This window comes from the organism of the source record quoted next, unplaced genomic scaffold (genome assembly GCF_019419815.1).
Source record: "Pyrus x bretschneideri cultivar Hongxiangsu unplaced genomic scaffold, Pyrus_bretschneideri_v1 Contig5, whole genome shotgun sequence".
NCBI classification, from domain to species: Eukaryota; Viridiplantae; Streptophyta; class Magnoliopsida; order Rosales; family Rosaceae; genus Pyrus; species Pyrus x bretschneideri.
Genome location: NW_025999787.1, coordinates 3546896 through 3567268, shown reverse-complemented (window position 1 = coordinate 3567268; position 20373 = coordinate 3546896). Strand labels below are relative to the sequence as shown.

Genomic DNA, 20373 nt, shown 5'->3' with positions numbered 1-20373 from the left:
TGGGCCATGCCCCCAATTAAACTGGAGCCGAAATGACATAGTGAGTGACGTAAGAAAGCTCACTCTCAAACTCAAAGTCAAAGAAGCATCTAATATTTCTATAATATTTTTATGTATGCAATAATTTGATTGTCACGACTCACGATTTGTTTGAAAAAGATTATTATGTGTCCAGCATATCGTGTCAAATAGTGAGGGTTTAGCACTAAACACTGTACTACTACCACACTATGAGAATTTTTTTAACGTTTAACATAATCGTTAAAACCAGAAAGTCCCCTTTTAAAGTCAATACGAGCCTGACGCCCCACCAAATGCAGCAACGAGACTACCTCAATCGGAAAAAATAAATTCAGGAAAAATAATGAAGATGGATAGAAAACTTTGAGTTTTAACCAAAATAACAAAAAGGTATTGTAAGTGAATAATACCAAGAGTGACTTTTTAGCAGTGTTCTAAAAAACGATTGAGGCGGCCGCCTAGGCGGCGGTGCTCCACCGCAATTAACTCAAAATCATTTCTTAAATCGGCAAGGTCTGTGCGGACGCAGGGACAGATCTATTAAGGGACCTGGGTGGTCCCGGGACCACTTGGAAGCCCAAACTAGTGGCTGTGAGACCTCCACGGACCACCCAAATATGGGTATATGGTATTCTGCAAAACCAGAAGGTGGAGAAGAACTGAAGAAGACGACTAACCATTTAGTAAAACAATGTGTTTTTGCTATTGGTTTGAAAACACTTTCCTCAGCCACGTGGGAGGCTTTTTAGCCTCACCATTCTTATTAAAAAAAAAACTAAAAATCACGTGGGTTGCTTTGCTGTACAGTTTACTTTATCAATTCTAGTATGTTTTCTCCTCCACCACTTAATCCTCTCATTCCTAAATTTAAGTGTTATATTTTAGTTGAAATTAATACTATAAAATGTCTTGAATCTAAGCCTTATATGTATATTCCCATCTCTACCTAGCACAAGGCATTTTGAGAGCTCGCTGGCTTCTGGTTCCATCGGAACTTCGAAGTTAAGCGAGTAGCGCGCGAGAGCAATTCCATGATAGGTGACCCACTAGGAAGTTCTCGTGTGAGTTCCTAGAAACAAAACCGTAAGGGCGTGGTCGGTGCCTAAAGTGGACAATATCGTGCTACGGTGGAGTCGAGCCCGGGATGTGGTGGGGCCTCGGGCCAGAATCCACACCCCTGGGCGATATGGGATGTTACAATCCAGCACCTTAGGGGCTCGACATCCTCGTCGGCACACTTCCGGTCAGGGATTGGCTCTAATACCAAATTGTCACATCCCGACCCGGGCCCACCACATCCCCGGCTCGCTTCACCACCTAGCACGATATTGTCCGCTTTGGGCCCTGACCACGCCCTCACGGTTTTGTTTCTGGGAACTCACACGAGAACTTCCCAATGGGTCACCCATCATGGGAGTTCTCTCGCGCGCTACTTGCTTAACTTCGAAGTTCCTATAGAACCCGAAGCCAGTGAACTCCCAAAAGGCCTCGTGCTAGGTAAAGATGAGAATATACATATAAGGCTTACATGATCCACTCCCCTGGGCGATGTGGGATGTTACATAACCGTGAACTTCGCAAGACTAGCAACCTTGTCTTCAGGCTCTAGAACCCTGAGGCTGAGACATGTTCCTTTCTCGGCCGCAGTCGTGAGATTCAGAAGTCAGCAGAGCGCCCAACGCAACATCAACTTATTTTACTCACCGGCCGAGATCGACCATCGAGTTGGCACGCCCCGCACACAACTAAATGGCGTAGTTAACTGTTTAATTACTTAACCTACGCGTCACGTAGGCTTAGTAGTTTTTAGAGTCAACACGTTAAAATGAACAGTAACGAGAGTGTTTCATTAAACCTCCCATCAAACCTTGGACTATTCTTCTTTTGATTAAACTACAGTAATTGAATTGAAAATGAACTAAGATAAACCTCTATTATAATTTGGATTAGGCCAAAAATCATGCTTATGTCAAGTGTATTTTAAAATCATATTCTCTTTTCGAATTTTAAAGATCTAAAAGCTATTATTATTATTATTTAATTTTTAGTAGATCGATAAATTTTTAAAATCATACATACCTGACATTTTTTTTTTTTTTGACAAAAGATAGCGTTAGTGGGTTAAATTGTTAGTTTTTAGAGGAATGAGATCAAACCTGCACCATAGTGCATTAGCATGATTCCTTTTTGTCACTGCGGTAAAACGTCATATGCTATATAACTAACAAATTTAAATCTTATATTTTTACCAATTCTGCTTTTCTTTTTGTGGTGCTATCCACACACATTTTTCACACACTCTTAGTTCATTTATGTCCTTTGATCTTCTTCAATTTCATTTGACTCGAATATGTGTGGAAGGTAAAAAGGGGTGTGTTGATAGGAGCAATGCTTGGTTACTCAAGAATGAGTAGGAGCTCCTAATCAAAACTCATCATTTTCGAATCACAAAGTTTTATGCTTATGATCAAAACCATTCATATTATAAATCACTCTATAGAAATCATTTTTACAAAAATTGAATTAAAACTAAGGTTGTTTAGTCAATCTATTATAACAAATACATAGACGGTTCGTAATATTTTTACCAATTTCGTTTATCTGTTTTTATACAGTTCGATGACAAAACGACTTTAGTTTTAATTATTATTTTTTTTCACAAATGCGATCTTTATAGAGTGATTTATGAATATAAACAATATTAACCATAAATACGGAGTTTTATGAATCGGTAACAAAACAATTTTGAGTTACAACTTATCTCATATTTTGAGTACTCAAATATTATTATGTGTAACACCAATTTCTTTTTATTGAGAATTTATTTTTACCGATTTAGGTAGTCTCGCTGCTGCATTTGGTGGGCTGCCGAGCTCGTATTGACTCGAAACAAGGACTTTCCGGTTTTAACTATTGTGTTAAACGTTAGAAAAATTCTCATGGTGTAGTACCGTGTTTCGCGCTAAACCCTGACCATTCGACACGATGTGCTGGACACAAAATAATCTTTTTTAAACAAATCGTGAGTCGTGACAATCAAATTATTTGCATACTTAAAAATATTATAGATATATTAGATGCTTCTTTGACTTTGAGAGAGAGCTCTCTTGCGGCACTCACTATGTCATTTCGGCTCCAGATTCATTGGGGGCATGGCTCATGACGGTCGGACCCTGATAATGTTCATATAAACTGATTAATTGAGCTTAACATTTTTATTCTCATTACTTTGCCCCTCCAAAGTCGGAATGGATTCTAGGTTCTAGTGAATCCACTTTCTTTTCTAATAGCTTCTCGATCACGTAGTACTTTCTTTTTTCTTTTCTTTCTTTCCAATATTACGTTGTACTTTCAAGCTTTATGTTTTTGCGGTTTTATGTTTGTTGTTATTGTTGGAAAATAATAAGTTTAGGGTTTGGGCCCCGTCCATTCAAATTAGGTTTTTGTTTAGAGATCAGGGTTTAGTTTATTATAAATTGTATGCTTGTTGTTCACTTGTAAATAAGTCAATTTAATAGCCCTTACTTTGTAGCCATCTTGATAGTCTCGTTTATTTGTTTTTCGTTAATAAAACAATGTTCATATTTATATTTCGTTTGATCATCCTTTCGTTTGGTTTCAACTTGGTATCAAAGCAGGTTTGATTCTTAGGGGTTTGATTTGCTTTGGTTTTGTTCGTATCAATTTATCTGTTTCCGTTGTTGTTTTGTCCAGTTTCGTTCTGGGAAACTTTTTTTGGTTTTTGGTTTGAGTTACCCTTTGTTTGTCGTTCATAGTCAGAGAAAGAGAAAAAGTATGTTGAAGTTTGAAGCTGAGTCGCATCGAACCAACTGCCATTGAAATCAATTGTTGTGCACCACCACCTTCTGACGAAACCAATTATGTCTTTGCTTAGCACCACCATCTGGGCAGCTAACTGAATCACATGATTGACCTGCATCTAACCTGACGTTACCTGTGATCATATGTTGTTGATCAACACTGCCGCACCATCACCAACCTAAAAATCTAACAAGTAGGTCTCGACGAACCCGGATCTCACGACCCCAGTCGTCATGAGGAATACTTTATGAGGAGCACAATTTCCTTATGTTCTTGCATACAAATCAATTTCGTTTGAAGTGTGGTTGGACTAAAAGGCCAGGGAAAATTTTTCACTTTGGCCCCAATTAAGTCTTAGCATAAGAGAATTATCAATTTGGCCAAGGAAGAAGTTAGGTCACCTATTCTTTTGTTTGAAAAGGAAAATACGGTCGGCCTGGAAGAACAATTGAAATTTCTTAGCCAAGTACAAAAATTGATTCAGAAGGCGATATGTCGACCAAGGTCGAAACACAAGCTCAGACGCAAAAACCATGTCAATCGATATGGTTATTGGAGATGAATCTGATGTGGAGCAATCCTGTTCAACTGAGTTGTTTGAATTAAAAGATGAAGTTGACGAAGTAATTATGCTCAGGGGCCATAACAATTCGGATTACTTTATAGTTGAAAACAAAAGAATTTAGAGATTGCCATTGTTATTTTACATCAACGTCGGAAGCAATATTTTGAAAATGGTCATATGCAAAGATCTCGACTCAAAATAAAGCATCATTGACCTCCTCTTCAAAAGGGGCGTTAAGGGGGAGCGAAAGATGCAGTCGCACAGGGGCCCAATTTTGAAGGGTTCCCCAAAATTTTTGTCATCTAATCTAATATTTATATGTAATAATGTTCTGTATTTAAAAATTGCTTTTGTTATGTAATAATGTTCTATATTTAAAAATTGTTTTTGTTAGCACTTTAAAAATTCATTGTGCTCTCCTTATAAGCGTATTTTTTTTCCTTTCTAACACCTTAAAATGGTATTCTTTTTTTCAATTTTATTATAAATAATGTTATATATTCAAGTGAAATTTTAAAGTTAGAGTTTTTTAAGGTTTTTTTCCTTGTTTGGTTGTTTAAGATTAAGTTGCTTTTGATTATTTAGTGAACGTTATATTTGTAGCTCTTTTTACTTATTATTAATGACATTTGTAAACATGCAACTAGTGAGTGCTAAACTGTGTTTTGATTTAAGTGATTGTTTTGATTTAAGTGAGTGCTCTCCTTATGTTTTGATTTAAGTGATTGTTTTCTAGCGTTATACATTGTCCTACCTTTTTTTTTTTTTTTTTTTTAAACTATCTTAAGGAGGAGCCCTTTGATAAATTTCATACAGGGCCTTCAAAATCTTAAAGACGACCCTTCTCCTCTTCATTATGGTTTGGCCACTTTATTAAAAAAAAATAATATGAGAATTTCATTTTCTTAACCATTCGGTTGTTCGACCGATGCTTAGGAAATAAGGGGGCAACAAACCGTTGTTTGAAAGAAAAATAAAACAATTTCAATGGCCACCTATTTTAGTCAATAGGCCTTCATATAGGCTAGTTGGTTAATCCGGCCGAAAAGGTTCACATCTAAGTCAACTGAAAAGGCGTATAGGACAAAGCTCAAAGAAACTGGTGGGGTGGGGGCACATTTGAGCCTAAATTAACATTTTAGGCCGAATTAAGTCTCGGCAATCTCAACCTAGTAGTGTTAGAGTAGCCAAGTCCTAGACAAAGTAGGATTGTTTGAGAACTAAAGTGTGGCCGAGTCCCAAATAATGTGTAACTATTTGAAGATTAGGTATGGTCTTTGGATAGAAGCTCGAACTGATCATGATTGGTTTTGGATGAGATATGAAAAGATCCTCAAACAAGTTTAGGTTTAGAATCCTAGTTTAAGATGAGGACGGCGAGACTCCGTGATAGAATTTCAACTGAGAATAATTTTGAGTATATTCAGAGAATACATCTAGGAATTGGAATATTATCAGAATTTTATCAGTCGACTGGCTTGGGCACCAAGAAATTTATCCTATAAATACAATAAGGTGTTCAATGTAGACACCTCATTCGACACAACAAACAACTTAAACACTCTACACGAAAACCCTTGCTTTATGTGAAACCTTCTCACACTTTTTGAGAAAACACTAACTATCCACCTCCCGTCAACACATATTCAGTTAGGACTAACAACACTATGTTAACAACCGGCAACATATTCAATTTGGAGTAATAACATTGAAGCCGTAGAATCAAGTGATCAATGAGCATCTTTAGTTTGAATTAACAGCACTACTTATGGTTGGTTGGTTATCTATCCAAGTCTCGGGCGATAAAGAGTTTCTAACTTTTTCATGGAAATAGGTCATTCCATTGGCTTCCCAATGAGTTGAAGTTTTCTATGATTGGTTACTCTTAAGTGCATTTTACAGTTTGGCATTCAGACGGTTGAACCACATTTACCATACAAACGCTTATTTCATTTGCTCACTTCTGTCCCTGTAGGCTAATGCTGATTCAACGCAATATTCTGATGAATAAAGTCGAGGCAGCCAAACCTGGAGTAGGAGATCCTGAACTTCGAGTGATCTAGACAATCTTGTCTTTAAGTTTTAGAACCCAAGATTAAGACGTATTCCTTCGTCGGTCGTAATCATTAGAGTACAAAAGTCAGCAACTCATTTGACACCACCATCACTAAATCTATTCTACTCACCCGACCGAGCTTGGTTGCAATTTGACACGTTCGCATTCACTAGAAAGACATAGCTAGCTCATAGTTACTCGACATGCGCTTTGTTATTTTTAGGGTCAACAGTACTGTTGAAGTTATTTTAATCAATGTCACTCTTCCTTAAATTAATAATGGGGGAGGAAATGAGGCAAATTTTAAAATAATAATAAAAAAAAATCATCTGTTGACAACGTCTACGTAAGACACTGGTCAAAATGGTGAAACATTCAAAATACCATAAATTGCCCTTTAAGAAGAGTGCTGATAAACCCATCTCAGTGTCCTATTTCCAACCCATATTATAATTTCACCCACCGTAAAAAATTAAAAAATTGAAACACTATTTCTCCACCCACTGTTATACCTAAAATAACCTCAACTATACATTTAAATTCTTTTTTAATTTTTAGTAGAATAAATATTAGCTAATAAGCCCAGCAACTTTGTTTTGCAAACCCAACGAAAGATACGAAGAGCTTCCTCCCCGCGATCTTGTTTTGCAAACCAAATGATGATGTTGTTCCTTGAGACAGTGCTTCTTCTTGGCATCTGCTTGAATAACTTATAGGTGTCATCAATTAAACCACAGCTAGCATATATGTGCATGAGTACTCCCCAACTCACAACATTCATCTCACGCATACCATCAAACACCCGGCGTGCATTCTCCACACCACTACCCGACTCTCTACTCGTTGCATACAAATTAACCGAACTCGTCTGAACAAACACACTGGACCCAAACCCACTTCCCAAACCCTCCCGTGCACATGTTCCCCTTCTCTCACAAACCTTGACCTTGCACTAATGCATACGAATAGGTAAACCCATCAGCTTCTGCCTCCGAATTTATACAATTTAACAGATTTTCACGATGTGGCCTATGATCATCTGGTTCCACACATTTCGACATTTTCAAAAACTTTGAGGGCGTGATCGAGACACCCAGAAGCAACGTAGAATGATAAAATCCGAACAAGAATGTAGCTTTTTTGTGTGAGTCTGTGAATTGTTATTTTTCTTGTGAATTACGGGTGTACTTGCAAATCAATGGAAGCAAGTACTTTTTGGTTTTAGTCTTTATATGTCATTTTATAAGAGGGTAAAAAAGGCATCAAATTTTTTTATTCAAATGTGAATGGAGAGAGAAGACATTGGGATGGAATTATCAGCTCTTCTCAAGAATTTTAAAATTAAAAAGAGTTATAATAATAGTTCAAGTCGGTAAGAAAATATTTTGCTCACCTCCTAGAGCGGGGTTAGGTTCACCCTCTAGGAGGTAATAGGGCATATGTTACTCTTCAACTGGATATCTTGGAGGATGGTAATAGGGCATAGGTTCCTTTTCAACTGGATATCTTGGGGAATAGTAATAGGACCTAGGTTCAGCTTCTAGGAGGTAATAGGGCATAGGTTCCTGTTCAACTGGATATCTTGGAGAATGGTAATAGGGCAAAGGTTCCTCTTCAACTAGATATCTTGGAGAATAGTAATAGGGCCTAGGTTCCTCAGGACATGTTGACTTCAAACTCTTAAAAAGCATTGGTTTCAAACTCATAACACGCATTGGCTTCAGGTCCATAAGACTAGTTTTCCTGTAAGATTGACGGACTAACAGCTCGGCACTATTGTCAATTCCACTTCCACTGGCTTCTTCTTCAGACTCATCACTTGATCCACCATCTTTGGGCTCACTGGCTTCAAAATCATCATGGTGTATTTCTTCTTCTTCCCCTGGCACGATGACCTGAGACAAAAAATGTAGTACTTTATTATAATTTCTTTTAATAAACTAGGAAAACTGGGAGAATTAAGGAAATTTTTGCTTTTTTCTTCTCTTTTTTTTCGAGTGTTAGGATGGATATTTTAAAGATATATGTAAAATAAAGGTTCAAAGTGAGAGGCCCAAGGCATAGGCCTTACTCGTTTTGCCTCTGGGACACCTCTCATGATGACATGATCAAATTTGAATCTCTCATAATCTTCCGCATACAATGGGCATATCCCACAGTTTTCCACCTTCATGTCGGAAGTGGGTTCGCCGGAATTCTGATCCACCGGGAAGAATTCAACAGAGGCTTCATTGGCAAGGTTGCAAAAGTCGGGGGAGCATTTTGTTGCCACCTCTTCACTTTCAAAGGCCTCATTCGACAGGTACACGTGATGTTGGTCGTAACAGTAGTCATTCAATTTCCAACCGTCTTCTCCGGTACGGAAGTCACTAGTGAACATTTCATGGCTTTCACCCATGAATTTGGCATTGAAACTAGCTCTTATTACCATCCATTTCAGCTGGCAGTTCAACTCGCAAGAAACAACAACAAGAAGCGCGAAACCCAATAATCCTATTCGAAACCAATCTTGACGAAGCTCGATGTTTACGGAAGATTCCTCACTTTGATAGCTGAACCAATTTGGAATTTCTTTTCCCCGACATACAATGCTAAACCAAGGCAAATAACTGTAATACTCCTGTAACATTAATGGGAATTATATTTATTTAAATTTGTGAGAAACTAGCAGCTGCTCCAACCTTAATTTGGTCAGAGCACAAAATCATATCTATTCAATTCAACAACACAAGTGAGAAAGACAAAGGGAGACGTACATGGTCGTCATCGTGTTCATCATCTTCTTCTTTTTCTCTTGACTTTGACGATGCAATTGCCACTTGCATAATTCTAAGCTGTGCATAATCCATCATGTTGCTCCTTGCATTATGATCCAAATTTCGGCAATTAGAAAAATCAAGTTCTTGATCAGAATATTTATAGTTATCCCAACCTTGTGTGTAGTGTGTGGTCCTTGAACTTGACACCGTCTTCAGTGATGTGCAGCCATGTGCTCGAAGTGAACATTCTATTGGGAGCTCTGGTAAAGCTTGAAGCCACTTGCAGCCAATTAAGAAGAGTATATGCAATCGAGAAGCTTGTTTAATGCTCGCAGGTAAGCTCCTAATCATGCTTCTACTCAAATCTAAAGATTGCAAGGAGGTTGTGCAAACTAGGCCATCGGGGATTCCTAAAAGACCGCTGCGACTGAGATTTAGAAATTCCAAAGAGGGCAAACCGACAGAGTTGGAAGGCAATTTTTTTAGTTTCCGACAGGCATAAAAGCTGAGATGTTTAAGATTGGTCAACTTGTAGATACTTCTTGAGACAACCTTAAGGTTCTTGCACATACCAAGATCTAATGGGTGAAGCCCAATTAGATTTCCAATAGATGAAGGAAGCTTTTCGACCGCTGTCGTTTCCAAATTAAGAGATTGCAGATGTTCCATTGGCTCCAAGATTTGAGGGAATCTGTAAAACATCGAGCACCATTTGAGATCAAGACTCACAAGAGATTTCAACTCACAAATGCTCTTTGGGATACTTAAAAGCCTTCTGCAGCCTCTTAAGTCAATTCTTTCGAGCACAGGGAGAAACTTGATTGATGAGTGTAGCTCTTGAACAACTGTTTTATTTAAAATTGGAGACTCCAAATGTTTTATTGGGACCACAATCTCTGGGAAGGATTCAAGTTTAGAGCACCAAGACAGATTAAGGAACTTGAGAGATTTCAACTTGCAAATATTGGTAAGACTGATAAGACTCGTGCAACTTCCAAGATCAAGATAAGTAAGCTTGTCAAGATGTTGAAAATGCAAAGGAATTTCAACCAAACTTTTACAGCCATGAAGATTTATGTGCCCAATTTTTTTGCTCCGAGAGAGATTTGGAACTTCAGTTAGATCACTAGAGTACTGCAGATTGATCACTTTTAAGTTCACAAGTCTCTGTAACAAAATTAAAGATAACTAATAAGTGTGACTTTCTACAATGCAATTTATACAAGAACTAAAATAAACATATATACCTGGTCCTCTTTCCAAAGATGCTTAACTTGGCTATTGAGCATATGAAGCTCAACTAGATTTTCAGGAGAAAATTTTGACGGCAAAGATTTCAAAGGATATAGATCCCAGTGAAGATAACGAAGAGACTTGGGAAGACTAATGGGACAACTCGTGCAGCGTCCAAGATCAAGATAAGTAAGCTTGTCAAGATGTTGAAAATACGAAGGAATTTCAACCAAACTTTTACAGCCATGAAGATTTATGTGCCCAATTTTTGGACTCCCAGAGAGATTTGGAACTTCAGTTAGATTTCTAGAGTACTGCAGATTGATCACTTCTAAGTTCACAAGTCTCTATAACAAAATTAAAGATAACCAATAAGCGTGACTTTCTACAATGCAATTTATACAATAACTAAAATAAACGTAGATACCTTGTCTTCTTTCCAAAGCTGGTTAACTCGGCTATAGGGCATATGGAGCTCAACTAGATTTTCAAGAGAAAAATTTGACGGTAAAGATTCCCAAGGATATTTGTACCAGTAAAGATAACGAAGAGAATTGGGAAGATCTAGAGAAGTGGTTAATGTGCTGTAGTTTCCAAACGGTTCAGAATAAACAATTAGCATTTCTAGGTTAAACGTCACTTTGAAGTCTGCACATTTCAATGGTTGCTTTTCAGTCTGCCAACATTTAATCAATATGGCTTGAACATGTCGAGTTCCCGACAGTAAGAGCAAAGTTCAAATGCGAATATATATACAATAAATTTCAATCACATTAAACTTTCAGGAATCTGACTTTTTATTTTTTTATTTTTTTTATTTTTATGAATGAGTTCTTTGGTATTTTATCATCTAAAGTTTGCTATACAATTTTAGTAGAAAAATAAAAGAAAGAAATTGAATGCATTTGGCTCTTACCCTGTTACTTTCTAGTACACGATAGACATCCTCATCGTTGAACAACCTATTACGTTTACGGGGATCTTCAATACATTGTTCGTGAACAATTGTGCATCCCATTTCTTGAATCAAATCATGCATCTCTACCTGTGCTGAATGAATTGATATGAGAGAAGCATCAATGAGAGCTCTAATTCTAGCCGCCGCGCCATAGAATCCACGAATGTCTAACTTTTTTTTTACATCCTCTATATGCCTCCCTTGATGAAAACAAGCTATATCTAAAAATATCTCATTCTCAATTAATCCCAATTGGTCATAACTTAGTCTCAACACTCTTTGGATATTTTTATTGGGAAATTGTTTCAACTTGTTCAATTCATCTTCCCATTCTTCTTTGCTCTTGCGATTTAGGAACAAGGACCCCAGAGTTAAAACAGCTAATGGAATGCCTCCAACATAATCCACCACCTTTTCTGGCAACTCCTTAAAATCTATTGTAGGAGTATTGTTATTCTTGAAAGCACTTGAACAAAAGAGCTGGAGAGCGTCATGCGGTTTTAATCCCTCAACCTCGTAGATCTTATCCTCTTCAACAGTTTGCCCAAATGTGCTCCTATCTCTACTTGTGATAATTATTTTGCTTCCAGTGCCATACTGAAGACGATTACCAACTAAACGTTCCATTTTTATTGAATCACTCACATCATCAAGAACAATGAGGACCTTTGTGCGCATGAGCCTTTCTTGAACAAAAGTTGATCCTATGGACCGACCTTCTTCCTTTAATATCTCTTTAAGAAGGGTTTTTTTCCAAGTGATTTAGTCCATTTGGTTGTTCTGAGTTCTCTCTGATATTTCTAAGAAAACATCAGGCTTCGAATTTAGAAGAGAGTTTGTGAAATACAGTTTCAGCAAGGGTGGTCTTGCCAATACCACCCATGCCCCAAATACCTACAGTGGTGCAAGCGTCCTGTGAATGAATGCCTAATAGCGATTCAATTTGCTCGATGCGGTTTCTAATTCCAACCAGACCTTTCAAATTGCATGATGATTCACATTTCAATCTGGTCCAAATGTGATCAACGACTTTCTTAATTAGATCTACCTCCGCCTCCGTCCTGGCATATTTAAGTATGATTATGTACGAAATCAAAAATTAGTCTTAAATATGCCTTACCAAATCTTAGCACAAATCAAATTGTCACAAGTTAAACAAAATTATTATTCTATACAAGTTAAAGAATTAGTAACCTTGATTTTACTGAATAATCAAACCCAGACAGATTGGCTGCAGTGGTCAAAGCATCCCTCCACTTCTGCACCTTGTCGATACTGTCGTTGAAACGTTTTTCAAGTTGAGCAAATGCACGCGCATAACTCCCACGCTGTTGTCGTACATCAGATGGATTGATGTCCGATTCTTCCTTGCATTTGAGTATATGCACAAGTTCCTCCAAACACCACGTGGAAGAAGCATAGTTTTGTGAGAAAATGATCACCGAAAGAGTGGATTTCTCGATTGCCTCTAGAAGGGCAGGTGCGATTTCTTTTCCTCTCTTGATCTTGAAATCTATGAAGGTTTCAATTTTCTTCTCAACTAAGGCAGCATGAAAAAGGCTGGTAATATTTAAGCGGGTGTCCTCACCTCTGAAACTGATAAACACATCATACTTTCCCCGAAGAGTGGGGTTATCAGCACCATTATCATCGGCAGCAGCAGCACCAACATCATCGGCAGCCGCAGCAGAAGATGGAGAAGAAAACTTAAACAATCTGAAGCACATGTGCAAGAGAGTCACGAAGCACATGTGCAAGAGAGTCATGAAACACTCCATCGTTGTCGCCGTCTCTGTCTGTCTGTCTCTCTCTCTCTCTCTATGTGTCTCTCTCTCTCTGTCTCCGTGTCTCTCGCCATTTCTCTCTCTCTGCACTAAGCATATAGACAGAGGTAGAAATTGGGGAGAAAGCAAAGGGAGGAGAGAGCAATTACACTAGTTGACTTGAATTGCACCTTCCGCGAAAATCATTTTTCAGTTCAGCAATTACACTAGTTGACTAGACTTGAAATCTCCAAGAAAATGATCCAACTCAAGCACCTTCCAAGAAAATCATTTTTCAGTTCAGCAATTACACTAGTTGACTTGACTTGAAATCTCCAAGAAAATCATCCAACTCAAGCACCTTCCGCGTTGACTTGACTTGAAATCTCCAAATCTCCAAGAAAATCATCCAACTCAAGCACCTTCCGCGGACAAAGATTCAAAGTGTTCACACAAATGAAGAAGGGCAAATTAAGACATAATCATGAGTTCGTACATTTCATAAAGACAAATTTGTTATATAAGCGGATGACCCAAATAAAAAATATGCAACATCCACCGTGTCTTGCCAGTCAACAGACGTTGAAGATGCGCTGCCTACTTTTCACATCTCTTGGCTTTAACATAGAAGACGTAGGTTTCTTATACAAAGGTCTATCAGCTCACAAATATGTAGAGAAAATACAGAGGAGAAAAAATACAATCTCTTGCTTCCATTGCTTTGTAATTTCAGTTTGATAATGACATAACTACTGCTATTGTTCTGAGAATGTAAGCACATTTGTCGAACTTCGCAAATATTATGTCTTATTTCTTTGTACCTGTAACATAAATGGTACACCACATGTTATTATATAAGTAATGAAATTTTTTGTTTTTTATGTTATTAATGTTTCAACATAAAAATCTCATTACTTGTATGAAAACAAAAAAATTAGCCATTGGATGTTCACCTTCGCCACCGCGAATAAGATCAATGAATTGATCAAAGTTTGCATCATCTATGAAATCAAGTAACTCAGAGTTGTTGATGTTATGACATGCTAGATGGTTTCCAAGCGCATCCATTTCGTATTCTTTGTTTGATGGTGATGTGCAGCTGCTAATTGTGTGACATAAAGTATATACTTATATATACAGAATTCGTAGATGCGAGTTCCTGTTTATGTTAAGCGTGAAAGGAATCAGATGGGGGGTTTTTTTATGACGTTTGAACCTGTAGCTCTTAGTATATAAGTACAAAATACTATTGGACTAAATGATGTAATTTACATAAAATAACCACCAAATAGGCATCAAAGTTTCGTTCACACTGAACGTTACTATAATAAAATCAATACTAAAACCCTGGACTATTCTTCTCTTGATTAAACTACAGTAGTTGAATTGACAATGAACTAAGATAAACCTCTATTATTTGGATTAGGCCACAAAAATCATGCTTATGTCAAATGTTTTTAAAAATCATGTTCTCCTTTCGAATTTTAAAGTTCCAAAAGCTATTATTATTATTATTATTGTTGTTGTTGTTTAATTTTTAGTAGATCGATAAATTTTTGAAATCATACATTCCTGACAATTTTTTTTTTGACAAATAATAGTGTTAATGGGTTAAATTGTTAGTTTTGAAAGGGAGAGGATCAAAGGGGATCAAACCTACACTAGAGTGCATTAGCATGATTGCTTTTTGCCACTACTGTAACATCCCACATCGTCCAGGGGAGTGGATCCTCTATGCCTTATATGTATATTCTCATCTCTACCTAGCATGAGGCATTTGGATCCTCTATGCCTTATATATATATTCACATCTCTACCTAGCACGAGGCCTTTTGGGAGCTCACTGGCTTCGGGTTCCGTAGGAACTCCAAAGTTAAGCGAGTAGCGCGCGAGAGCACTTCCATGATGGGTCTCTACCTAACACGAGGCCTTTTGGGAGCTCACTGGCTTCGGGTTCCGTAGGAACTCCAAAGTTAAGCGAGTAGCGCGCCCAAAGTTAAGCGAGTAGCGCGCGAGAGCACTTCCATATAAGGCATAGAGGATCCACTCCCCTGGGCGATGTGAGATATTACAGTAGTGGCAAAAAGCAATCATGCTAATGCACTCTACTGCAGGTTTGATCCCCTTTGATCCTCTCCCTCTAAAAACTAACAATTTAACCCATTAATGCTATTATTTGTCAAAAAAAAATTGTCAGGAATGTATGATTTCAAAAATTTATTGATCTACCAAAAATTAAACAATAATAATAATAATAGCTTTTGGAACTTTAAAATTCGAAAGGATAACAAGATTTTTAAAAACATTTGACACAAGCATGATTTTTGTGGCCTAATCCAAATAATAGAGGTTTATCTTAGTTCGTTGTCAATTCAACTACTGTAGTTTAATCAAGAGAAGAATAGTCTAGGGTTTTTAGTATTGATTTTATTATAGTAACGTTCAGTGTGAACGAAACTTTGATGCCTATTTGGTGGTTTATTTTATGTAAATTACATCATTAAGTCCGCACATATACGACCAATAGTACTTTGTACTTATATGTTAAGAGTTACAGTTCCAAACGTCATAAAAAACCCCCCATCTGATTCCTTTCACGCTTAACATAAACAGGAACTCGCATCTACGAATTCTGTATATATAAGTATATACTTTATGTCACACAATTAGCAGCTGCACCTCACCATCAAACAAAGAATACGAAATGGATGCGCTTGGAAACCATCTAGCATGTCATAGCATCAACAACTCTGAGTTACTTGATTTCATAGATGATGCAAACTTTGATCAATTCGTTGATCTTATTTGCGGTGGCGAAGGTGAACATCCAATAGCTAATTTTTATGTTTTCATACAAGTGGTGAGATTTTTATGTTAAAAAATTAATAACACAAAAAACAAAAATTTTCACTACTTATATAATAACACGTGGTGTACCATTATGTTACAGGTACAAAGAAATAAGACATAATATTTACGAAATTCAACAAATGTGCTTACATTCTCAAAACAATAGCAGTAGTTATGTCATTATCGGACTGAAATTACAAAGCAATGGAAGCAAGAGATTGTATTTTTTCTCCTCTGTATTTTCTCTACATATTTGTGAGTTGATAGACCTTTGTATAAGAAAACTATGTCTTCTATGTTAAAGCCAAGAGATGTGAAAAGTAGGCAGCGCATCTTCAATGTCTGTTGACTGGCAAGACATGATGGATGTTACATAACCTAGTCTTCAAGTTTTAAAACTTGAAGACTAGGTTATGTAACTTGCTACGAAGTCCTAGGTCGTTTGCATTTGGTTCAATAACTTTAACTAAATTAGTGAGAATATAGGTCCAAACTGTAATTAGACTGTAGAGGCAAAGATGAGATGAGTGTCTTTATGATAAAAGTAGTTCGGCGATTGATATGCCTAACATTGGATGTCACTGGGGAATATCCAATCATAGAACACTCTATTTTGCCAAGTTAAAGAAGTGACCTCGTTTGACGAAAGAATCAAAGACTCTGTTTTGGCAGAGACTTAGGATAGATAACCAGTTGAAAAAGGAGAACTTGCTATTTAACCAAACTGTCAAGACTCCTAAACCGAACTGATTTTACGACTCCAATGTTGTTTAACCAAACTGTAACCTTTGCCTGTTGCCTCTAGAAAATTTTGTTTAACCAAACTATAATAGTCCATCAGCTACTAACTCCAAACCTGTTTAACCAAACTAAATTTGTGCTGACTTGTTCGTAGAGCAGGTAGTCTTTTTCTCAAAGGTGTGAGAGGGTTTCGTGTAGAGCGTTGATTTGTGTGTTGCGTTGAAGGTCTCTTCTGTATTGTAAACTCCCTAGTATTTATAGGAACAAATTCCCTTGATGCCCAAGTTTGTCGAGTTGCAGAGTCCTAATAACATTGCAACTCCTTGGCATTTTCTTATTATACTTAGAATTCTCTTTGACCGAAGCTTTATCACAGATGAGTCTCCCTCGTCGACTTAAACTAGGACTCTAACCCTAAACTTGTTCAGGGAAAAATCCATATCAAGATTCTAAAATACACTAGGTGCTAGTCGGACGGTAAGTTAGGGTCTAACGCCTAGGCGCCTAGGTGGGGGCCTAGATGGAGTAGGCGGATTTAAGTAAAGTTATTATATATTGTATAAATAAGTGCATATTTATACTTAAAAACACACATAATTATATTAGGATATTGCAAAATAAATTGACATATAAATTATAAAGTATTAGACACATGGGGAACAAGCATATAATGATTGTTCGTCCAATTATTCAATAAGTCTCTTACATTTTGTTGAAAAATTAAAATGCAAATGAAAGTTTTCGATTTTCTGTTTATGTGAGAGTCACAACCTAAACATGTTTAGGTGGGCACCTAGGTGAGCTAGGTGGACTCTTAAGTGGGATCTAGGTGTACTTTCTTATTTTCAAACGCCTAGGGACTAATTGGGGCGGTGACCAGTCATCTAGCTCCTAGATAGCGAAATGTGGGGATTTTTAGAACAGTGATCCATATCCCATCCAAAACCATCTTGATGAGTTCAAACCCTTGTCCAATCAATTATAATCCCTAGACATCCTAATTTGTATAGAACTCAACTACTCCACTAGCACTGCACCATTGGGCCGAGACTCATAACCTCCTTTTTGGGCTAACATAAATCAACTTTGCCCAAAAATTAATTCTGCCAAAATGTGAATTTCAGACCCCAAACATTAGGATTTGGCTGAAATGTGAATTCCAGACTCAAACAGTAGCGTCAAGTAATAAATTTAAAATAACTAGTTACTTAGTGCTACGATCTAATAATATTTTTCTTAACTTATAAAAGGGGTTAAGTTCGAATTTCGTAGATGACGAGTTCAACCTCAAATTATTATAGCCCAAAATTTTCATCCCTTATTGCCAAAAAATACAAATGAATAAGTGATGATGCGTAAAAGAAACGATTAGAAGAATGTGACTATGAACAAATTTATTTAAACTTGAAACAAACTGGGAACTAATTAAGAGCGTGGACTGCACATGCATGCACGAGTCCTAATGAGGTGTCTTACAATCACGTGTGGTGCAACACATGCACAACTCAATCCAATTATTCTTTTGTTTTAATTGCAACTAATTGATTGGATATAAGCTCAACTAATTAATTGGTTCTTCGAAAATTATTAGTACCCGACCGCCTGAGAATATGATTAACTTTGTTTAAGAAGATGATGATGCCGTCATGTGACATGCCTTCAAGCAATTCACTGCCAAATGACACATTGGCCGACGCAAGGAAGCTCTCTCCAAGTCAAGGAGCAATTAATAATAATTCAGGAATACTTCCAAGTATGTTACTAATTTGATTAGGTGATTTGTAAGAAAAATTTGTGTACGTGTCCTGCGGATTGTGTTGAATGCTTAGGGTTTGTCTGGTGTTTGATTGAACTTGATTGAACAATTAACTAGATTCAATGCACGTGTAAGAAACAAATAGATACTAATTTTAAAATTTGTGCAATTTAAAAATAGAATCGTAGATGAAATAGTCACGAAAAAAACTTATTTTCACTCCTTGACAAACATTTCTTTATTCATTTCTAATTCGATTATAAACAATAAAATCGACCTAACGGTTTTATCACCAAACATGTAGAGTTCATCACCAAAGGGTAAACCTTATGAATGACATAGTCAGCAAGACGTACAAATTAATAAGTTTGTCTTCAAATGAGCATATATATTATCAATTATGACATAACTGATACATGTCGGCATTAAGTGTGTTTTTTAATTTTTTTTTTTTAATAAACGATATTATTTACACTAAAGGAAAGGAGATAGACTTAGCCTCACAATGGGCTAGCAATAATGTGATTCAAATTCGCATTTGGCAAGAATCGAACCAAAGACCTTTCACTTACAAATGAAGATCAATACTACTAAATCATATTACTGAGTAGCGGCATTAAGTGTTTTAAATTGATAAATTATACAAAGACTGGAAAGTGAAAAGTACTTGTTGTAGGCGTTCAACGGCACACTGAATCGAGCAAAGAGAGTAACTGAATCAGAAAGTTTCCTTGCGGAAATAATAAAATGAGAAGTTTGTACGAGGCGAATACATAATTCATGGAACCTCTTACTTTGTTGACAATCACTTGGGAGGGCATTGGATAAGCTAATTAACAGCCTATAGGTATAAATTAATATCTCATAAGACATAGAAAAAAGATTTGTTGGGAGTTGACTAAACACGTGGAGTAATCGTAAGAAATAAGATTTCTTTAATTAGTCTTTAATATATGTATATAGAAATGTTTTCTTAGTCATCTACTGATCAAGACAGTTTTGCTTAATCATAAGATTATATTAATTTAAATCTAAAAATTTTAAAATATTTGACAACTTAATAAATTTCCGTTGAATCTGATACAGAGCAATACTTTACAAGCATATTCAACTCTCTAAGGCCTCATTTAGCCATTAACGATTAGAGTGAGAAAGGATAATATAAAATATTCAAGGTATTTAATAAGAAATGAAAAAAAATTATTGCAACCAACTTGAAGTCATAAGATAGGTTACTCTCATTAAGAAAACTTACACAAAACATTCTCCCACAAAAAAGGAGGTTAGATGATATTAGTTTTCTTCATGTCTGACTCACTTCTAATCCCTCAAAACGAAAAAAATCAAGCACGTTTACCTTCATTATGGTAAGTTATTTATTCAAATCCATTTCTAGCAAGGAACAAACGAAACCTAGTGGGTGAGAGTTTTGAGGCAAGCCACACAATAGACTAACCATGGTAATACAAAAACATTTAGATATGCTAGATGTGCTTTCATTAGAAAACCTTTCAAACGCTTAATTAGAAAGCACTAGAAATTTGAGATTCTATGACCATAATTTCTAAATTTTTTTTGTCAAAATTCAAAAAGTGATTTTAGTTATTCGAATGAGATATAACGCTTCTAGAAACAATCCCAAACATGCTCTTAATCTTTTATTAGAGTTACTTTCAGTTCAAAACTTTGATGCTTATACTTCTCTTTGTGAAGTTACATATATAGAGATACAATTCTAAGGAAAACAATAACTTCTAATCTATTTACAATAGGAAATAAAATCTTACAAGAAAATAAGACAAAAATAATTACATTCCTTCATAGTAATTACATCATTTAGTCTTTAAGT

General features: G+C 36.5%; 1 pseudogene; it reads right to left on the bottom strand.

Annotated features, from left to right (window-relative positions):
- Nucleotides 1–7906: 7906 nt before the first annotated feature.
- On the bottom strand, nt 7907–13192 carry LOC103961655 (annotated as a pseudogene).
- Between the last annotated feature and the right edge of the window lie 7181 nt (nt 13193–20373).